Genomic DNA, 9,517 nt, shown 5'->3' with positions numbered 1-9,517 from the left:
TTAAGGGTGTTTCTGGATTTAGGTTAGGGTTAGGTTGGGGTTCATCCTCATAGGGTTAGGGTTCATGGATTAGGGTTCTTAGATTGTTAGGATTTTACTGGATTTGTGTTAAAGTTCATAGGTTTGGATGAAGTTAGGGTTAGGGTTCAAATCTTAATGTTTGATTTTGGTTGTTTCAAGAGCGGATTGATGTTCAGGAGGTCTTGATTTATGGATTAGTGTTATTGTTTGATTTTGTGTAGGGTTAGGCATGTTCTAGGTAAGTTAGAGTTTGGGCTTAAGGTAGATAATGAATCTTCATCGTGTCCTTGATGAACACGATGAAGGTGGAGGGTGGTCCACAGTGGTCTCATGGGTTTGGTACGGTGGTTTCTGTGTCAAAGGGTGGTTATTCTTGGTTCTGGGTAGAAGTAACATACCCTCAAATTTACCCTACCTCAACATCACCCTCTTTAACCCTAATTCATGTGCATACATCCCATACATATCATCTCATATGAATTTGTACTTAATAATCCATAATATCTCACAAACCAAAGGCATAAGGTTCATCTGTGAAGCTCAAGACCCTCTGATCATATTGAGGTGTGCCCAAGCCACATTAATCCTAATCTCTATCCTCAAGCATCCAACAAGCTTGGAGGATCAGTCAAGTCATCTCACTCACTCTCCAAACCCAATTTGGATGGTGAGTCCCCTTTGAAGATACATCAAGATTCATCTGGCCACGCAAGGACCCTAACCCTAACTCTTGACCCTCTATGGCTTATACAAGTCATGGTTCACCTTGAATCTTGACCATGTCATTGAGGACCCCCAAAATACAAAGTTTTTTCATGCCCTAATCCTTTTAAATATCTCAATACATCCCTTGCATCACCAAACCCTAATTTGTATGATCATGGTCCTTGATGAAACTTGTGATTCAAGAAACCCTAATTTGGGCATCCTTTGATCATTGGCATTGTTTCATTTGATCACCCTATCACCCCACCACTAATTCAACATCAATTTGAGTCATTTCCAACCACAATTCACCATTCACATACTCATCCAATTCATGTTACAAATACTTGGTTTGGTCATGAACTTTGGACTTTCAATGCCTTGATTTTAGCCATGAAATTGACCTAAAATCACTCCTCAAAGATCTAAGCCTCATTTTACATCATGATATGATCATATGAGCTTCAAACATCCACCATTGTGTCTTGGAAATCAAGAAATCACAAAGTTACATTTTTAGGTCATGTTGGTTGGTCACATATTGGCAAGAATGGCCTATGATTTGGTCCATAGTCCATAACTTTTTCATCTTGCAATATTTTCAAGATATTCTTTGATCCAAATGTCCTAATTGAGTTCCTCTTCAACTTTGTTTAAAGGTCTAAGACCTAATTCATTGAGCAAGGATCTCAATTTTTGCATTGGCCAAGCTGGTCCACATGCCTAGCAAGACCTAGAAACATGACTAAGACCACGACTTTACCACATTTACATTTCAAAACCATAACTCCTTTTGACCTGGTTCTTTTTTCATCTAATCAAGGACATTGCAAGGAACATTTAGCATGATTTTCATGTAAAATGCATGAGCCAATTTCATCTGGCCTTGGTTCAAAAATTAGAAATCATCCTGATGCTTAAACTAGTCATGCATCAGCCATAATTTGCATATGGGTGTATTAAGCCACACAACTTATTTGTTTTGGTCCCTTTTGATCCCAAACACATTGCAAAACACCTCAGGACAAGAATGGAAGTCAACTTTGGGTTGGAAACCTCTCAAACCCTCAAACCCGATGCCATGTGATTTTTCAGAATTTTCCCAAAATGGCCAAAGTTGAAATGCATATCAGACCATTTCATTGCCTTTGTTTGTTCCTAACTGGTGCTAAGAACCAAAACCAAGTGGTTGGTGAAGTAAACGAGCTCAGAATGTACCATCTCATGTCTCCACAAAGCCGTTTTCGAGCATGCTCCAAGTCACATGGGATTTTTGACTAAACCACTTCATTATTCCCTCCAAACCACTCCATCACCTTCCCTATAAATAGGGGAAGGTGTCTCACTCAAAAAACAAGCTTTTCAAGCCAGAAAACATCTGCTACAAAACTGTGTTTCTCCCTCAAAAACAAAGTTCCCATTTTCAAGCTTCAAAGTCTTTCAGTTCAAAACAACCACCCAGAATTTATCCTTGAACATCACTAAAACTTTTCCAAACACTAACTCACCTGAGCTGCACCAACTCATCAGAGTTCATACCTGAAACTGATTCCGATCAGGTAGTTTCACTCACCCCATTCACTCAAACAAGTTACCATTCAACTCGAAATCACCTACTGATCATTAACCCCATGTTTTAAGTTTTGATTAACCATTATCCATTATTTAACTTTTGATTTAGGTCAAGTGTGTTCATCTGAGTTTCTGGAAAATACTCCACACTCAAAGCCAATCATTGGCTCATGAGTGTGGAGGTTGATTCGTTTATGTGTATAAAAGTTGTTTCCATGATCAAATCCAATGAAAAACACGTGTTTGGAGGTTTTAATTTTGGATGGTTGGAGCCAGTCAAGTGTTTTAATTTTGTCTGTTGCTTCGCGTGAATTCAAATTCAAACATTTGGCGGTCTTGTCCTGATTGGTTCATTTTAGCACGCATGTTATTTTAATGTTTGACTTAATATTTTATTTGATTAATGCACTTCTGATCACAAGTGGGCGCTTGGCCTAGTGGGAGAGGGGGTTGATCCCCCATGACCCTAAGGTCAGGGGTTCAACCCCTAATGCATGCATTTTGTTCCTTTTTATTTTATTCCCTTCATTTTATTTATTTTTCACCCTATTTATTTTCCGTTTCATTTTATTTTTTATCCCACTTATATTTATTTTTATGAAAATATTCCCAACATAAACTCGTGTTATTTTTGCCTCTACTATTTTATTGTGTTTTATTTCATTCCATTTGCTAAATTTTTCATTAACCTATGAGGGCTTGAACATTAATGGCTAATGAAGTATATATTGTCATGATGTTCGATTGATTAGGGATGTTTGAACCTTCTATGTTTTAAACCTACTAATGAATGATCAAGACATCATTCATGGTACTTTGAAGCATGGATATATTGCCTCTATATCAAACAACTTGGATCATTTGACACATACATGAAACTTTGTTTATGTATATACTAGCTTGTGGTTTCATTTGTTACATTTTATTATTATTGTTATACTAACCCACTAACCATTATTATTAACTTGTTCATATTGTACATTGATATTTATAACTTATCTAACTTAGTCATTTAATCAAAATATTAACCTTTTACCCTTGAGTCAATATAGTCTTCCTTTTACCAAGCTATTGATAGATGGACTTGGGGTTTGCATTTGATCAATATAGTCAATATAGTCTTCGTTGTTACAAATCTGTTGTAAGTTGATCATTTGATCATCTTCAACACTTTTCATCAGTGATAAGTTATCCCCTGATGCGCTATGTAACACCCCATTTTCTACCCACGAGTTATAACAACAAAATCAGAGTCGTAAAATTTTCTATAAATGGAATATTACATGTTCAACTTTAAACAATTTCCACTTTAAGGAATCATAACAATATGTAACACTTTTCTTAATTCGACAAAATAATGTCATTCACTCCAATAATTCAACTTCATAAAATCTTACGCAGCGGATTCATAAAAAAATTCTTATCATCTTTAAGCAACATAAATACGACTTAACATAAAGAGTAAACAACTATAATCCTTCAAACAATTTAAATTTTAGTAACAATTAAAAGATCCACAAAGCAGACACGCGACAATCCCCCCGAGTGCTACGTATCAGAGCGACTGACCACTGACCCGACCAACGGTAACCGGCTACTTCTCAGGATTACCTGCACGTTGTCACATAAGGACAACATTCAACAGAAGGGGTGAGTTACAATAATTATAATCAGTATATGAAAAACAATACAGTAATTAAGAATCGTACACAAACACCACTTCTCAATTAAAATAAATACCCATACAACGAAACAACAAAAATGAAACTCTAATGAGACTCGACTCGTCATGCATGTGGTACCATTCGGAGTAAAACTCCCAACTTAAAATTTGCCGATTTAACGAGGCATCAAGGCTTAAGCCTTCAACTTTCAACTTTTGCCAATCCAGGCCAACGTGGTGTGAGCAAAGCTCCGACTTAATGCATATGAATTTACATGACATACACGACTTTAAAATTCCGACAACATAATAATAATAGCAACACAACAATGTTTTCAACATAATCAACTTATAATCAACTTTGGCTCACCAAGCTTACAACTCAGTATCTTTAACAACTTTCCGTACACGGAATAACTTAACAACTCAGTCATACTTGTATCGACATTTCATAACATAAACCCAACAAAATTACTCATCAAAATTAACTATAATATTACCCGACTCACCCCGACGAACTTCATTAAATTCTGAGCAATTCGATTTTTTTTTCACTTTTCCAACATCGTTAACCCGTTAACGCAGGACAGAATACAATTTTTCAGTTTTTTCAACAGCGTTAACCCGTTAACGCCCTGGGTTAACCCGTTAACGCAAGACAGAATGCAATTTTTCAGTTTTTCAACAGCGTTAACCCGTTAACGCCCTGGGTTAACCCGTTAACGCAGGACAGAATACATTTCCTGGCAAATTTTAACAGTGTTAACCGGTTAACGCCCTGGGTTAACCGGTTAACGCAAGACAAACATCAATTTTTCACAATTCATAACAGTGTTAACCGGTTAACACCCTGGGTTAACCGGTTAACGCAAGACAGAAAGCTGTTCCTGCGCTAACACGAAGCAGAATGCAGAATTCTCCGCATTTTCCGCCGTTGGAGGACTTCCGGACCTCCGATTCCAATTCCGTAAGAAGCTACGTTTTCGGAAAATCACTACCCATCCAATTACAGATTCAATTTCAGTTTTAACACAACTTATCCAACACAATTTTTTTTTAGCATTCAACATCCCAATTAGGGCCAAATCAACGGTTCATCACTACCCATTACATGTTAACCCATAATACCCATTAAACGACGATAAACCCCCCTTACCTTATTATTTTGGATCGAAGGTTGCTCTAAGAATCGGATTCCGGAAGTTTTCTTCTCCTTCCCTCTCGTTCGTACAACAGTTCTCAAATTCCTCTTCTGCTAACTTCTCTCCACTACTGTTTCTTTTTTTTTTCTATCACTTCTTTTATTTTCTCTTTATTAAATTAACTAAATATCCTAATCTCTAATGGCCTAATATAACACCTCTCATTTTACTAATTAGCACACAATGATAAGCCCACTTACTCAAATAACACCACAATTATATTATTATTTCTTATAATAATTTCTACGACTTTCGACTAATTTCCGACTAACCACAATAATTACGTAAATATTAAAAATAACAAATAATTATTTTTTTGGGCGTTACAACTCTCCCCCACTTAGAATATTTTCGTCCCCGAAAATTTACCTGCTTCAAACAGCTCAGGATAGGAGTCTCGCATCTTGCTCTCCAATTCCCATGTCATGCTTTCGCCCGCAGCTCCCAACCAAACGACTTTAACCAACACAATCTCTTTTCCTCGAAGAGTCTTTGTTTCACGATCTTCAACTCGTACAGGCTTTGTCTCCATTGTTAAATTATCCCGCACTTGCACATCATCCATACTAACCACATGAGACGGATCTGAGACATACTTCCGAAGCTGCGACACATGTGTAGCACCTCAAATTTGCACCTACCATTATACATACATTTTCATACTAGGTCATAGCATATCATGGTCCATTGCATAGCATTTGCATTGTCCCTCTGTTGCCTCAAGAGCAAGCAATCAAGAATCAGGTCAAACTAATCTCCTGATCAGTCAACCAAGCAAGTAAAAGAATTTCTCATTGAATCAAGGCCTTGGGGTTTGCCCAACAAGTTCACATGGCTTGGAGGTCTATTTGAAGTATTTTGGTCAAGGGTTAAGGGCTCAGAGGTCAGCAGTTCATGCCCAGACAGTCAAAAACCCTAAAAAAGTCAACTGTCAGTCAAAGCAGTGGATGGTGGTCATTCTTGTGGAATTTGGGCACCATGGTCAATAATCAAGAGTTCAAACAACTTGGGATATCATTTGAAGTCAAGTCCTCAAGGAATTAGGGTTTGGAAGTCATCAGTCAATGCACAATCGGTCAGAAACCCTAAAAGTCAACTGTTGGTCAACTGTCTGTTTAATCAGTGATTTGATGATTGGATTTGGTTTGTGAGAGTTCATTCATGTTCAAATAGTCATCATACATCATGCCAAACACCATCATGGGAGAATTTGAAGCCAGATCATGAATTTCCCAAAACAGAAACTGGGCCTGTAACTGAAACCTGCCATAAATGGAAAGTCTTGATCCTCAAACTTACATCATGATACAAGCCTCAAATGAATTTTTGCCCAACATGAAAGTTGAAGATCTTGTTCTCCCATTTCCAAAAAGTCCTAGAACTCTCAATTCCCATGTGTGGTTGGCAAGTTATGATCGAATCGATTTCAGAAAATCTTGAACTTCAGAAGGCCATATCTCTCAAACCGTTTGACCAATTTTGGTGGGGTTTTTTCCTACAAGTCACATTTGATCCCCTCTTTCCAAAAATATAAATTTCATGAGCCAAAACTTCACCAATCAAAATGGCATATTTTGACCTTTCTCATTTAAATGTAAGTTTGACCAAGAGTTGACTTTTTGATTTAAACATTTTTTCAGCATTTGGCCAATTGGGACAGCTCATAAATATCATTTTAAGTGTGTTTGCAAAGTCAAATTATGCAGCACATGTGAATCTATACTTGTTTGCTTGAATTATAAGAAAGGTACAAATGCACCATACTTGTCCATGCTTCCACAACCATGCCTTGTACTAGCAGCATTATGCAGCAATTTTTCTGTCATGGTGAGCCTCATTATGCAGCCAAATAACCAACAAGTACAGATGGCCTTACTAGTTTACTTGAACATTGGCAAAAGGACATGTTTACAACAAATCCAATTCATGAACCATACTTGTACCACATCACATTGCAGATTTTTTGGCCCATGATTTTCTGTCAAAACCAAGCAGTAACAGCATGGCTTTCCATCTCTTTTTCCTGTCATATTGCAGCAAAAAACAGGGAGACTTCATTCATTTTCACTTGGCATTTCCCTCCACAAAAATAGGAAGATCCTGTTAAAAATAGAGGCAACAGAATACAGCATAGGCAAGCATCCATCCTGCCAAGCCATACCACAAAAACCACAAAACCATAGACCATTCTTTCACTCAAAATCCATCCACCTTGCTTTGGCATTTTAGAAATTTTCTGTCAAATACCACAGTAAAAATTGCCCTGCCACCAAAAAAAAGGACACTCAATAGCAGTTTTTCTTGGTAATGCATTTTCTGTCCTTTTTGGAAATAGTAGTAGCAGTAACAGCAAGGAGACATCACAAGATTTTTGGCCAAGGGTAAATGGATAGAAAGAAGCTCATTCACAAAAAACTCATTCACTTTGGCATGATTAAAATGGATTCTGCTCAGATCCCTTCAACAGTAACCTTGCTTGCTTAGCATTCATCAAATTGCTGTCAAACACCAAAACCTCACCTGGCCATTTTGCTTTACATTTCAAAAAATCTGTCACCACATCAAAACAAATTTTCTGAACCTAGATGTTCTGTCATAACAGACCAACAAAACCAACCCTAGCATCATCTTGCATTGATTCACTCATTACACCCTGCATTGCATTCATTCCAACCCTGCCTTGCAACCACCAAACCAACATGACATGACCTAATCTCATTCATTCAAGCTCATCCCACTTGCATTAACCAACAAAACCTAACCAACTTCCTACAATCTCTAAAAACCACCCAACTGCATTTTGGCCATTCTTCCAAAGTTTGCTAGCAGCAAACAACCCATTCACCTTGCCTTGACATCCCACAAGAAACATCCAACTTCACTCATCACTCATACAGCACTCCCAAAACTCACCTTACCTTGCAATTTGTCTGTCCATACATAACAAAACTAAGCCTGGCTTTGCATTCCCATTTTCTGTCAACAAAAAGACAATGGTAGCAACTGTAAAGAAGACCAGCAACAAAGCCTTGCTTAACTCCCTCATCCTACAACTGCCATCTTGCATTCCAACTTCTTATATCCAAAACCAATGAACTAAGTTGGCTTGTCAACATCCTGCAGCAAACACCCTTGGCAACACTTGACCAACCATTTTTTCACCATGCTAAAAACCTGGCCATTACCACTTGACAATCTTCTCACCATTTTGTAACCCTAAGAAGCAGCCTTCAACAGACCAAAAACATTGCTCTCTCACTTTTGCATTTTGGCTCCTCTTGCATTTTCTGCCAAAATCTCCATAACCCTCAAGCAAAACTTGATTCCTCCATGCTCTAACCAACATTGCAAGCTCATTCCAAGCATCATCCATCACCTGCACAGCATTTTCAACTCTGTTTTTCTTCAACCACTCTCCATGGCAGTTTGGATTTAAAGTTAAATGGAGCAAGTGTGAGCTCAAATAACTTCATCATCCATCACTTGGAGCTTGGACCTTTGACTGTTTGAGCTGACAGCATCCAAAATATCATTGCATCTCAACTTTTCTGCAGAAATCAAGTAAATTTCGACCCCTTTATTTTGTTAAATTGACACATGTTTCATAAAGATCTTTCAATGCTGAGCTTAGTGATGCTTTCACTTTTTGAAAATAGTGGTGTATCCATGAAGATATGATGAGATAAAGTTTGATGTTTGAAAATGTTTCCTGCGATTTCTTGTTGTGTAGTTCAAATTAATGAAAATAGGGTTTGGATTGTTGTTGTATGATGTTTGATGATTACAATGGTATGCTCAATTGACATTTTTGGGGAGAAATTAAGAAATTCGAATTTGGGGATGATGATGAACATAAACCCTAGTTTCCCAACTTATTTTTCCAGAATTTTTCACATTCACACGTGCATGGCCTCTTTCAACTCACCAACCAATGAAAACATTTCATTTTGTGCCCAAAACGACTGTGTTTGGTTAAGTGAATCAGAGAATTACAAAAATGCCATTTTCTCAATATAAATTCAATTAATTTCTTCACTTTGATTACCAATCTTCCAAAATTCATAACTTGCTCATTTTTGATCCAATTTGAATGGGATTTTTTGTGTTGTGTTCATCATGATCTCTACTTTTTTATCATAATTTTTCCAGAATTTTTGGATGAGTGGTTTTTAAATGGCCTTAGGGTTTGTGACATGTGACCAAATTTTGTACATTTTGCCAAATCAATTGTGAAATGATGAGAATGTGTCCAATGGCTCCCAAATGTTTTGTGCTTAAACTAGACACATTCATGGTGATTTTGGTGTAGAGTTTGTGAATTTATCATTTGTGGTTTGTGAGATATGATTTTTTG

The sequence above is a fragment of the Lathyrus oleraceus genome, chromosome 4, assembly GCF_024323335.1.
Source record: "Lathyrus oleraceus cultivar Zhongwan6 chromosome 4, CAAS_Psat_ZW6_1.0, whole genome shotgun sequence".
Lineage (NCBI taxonomy): Eukaryota > Viridiplantae > Streptophyta > Magnoliopsida > Fabales > Fabaceae > Lathyrus > Lathyrus oleraceus.
The sequence above is the reverse complement of the archived record's forward strand: the minus strand, read 5'-3'. Positions refer to the sequence as shown.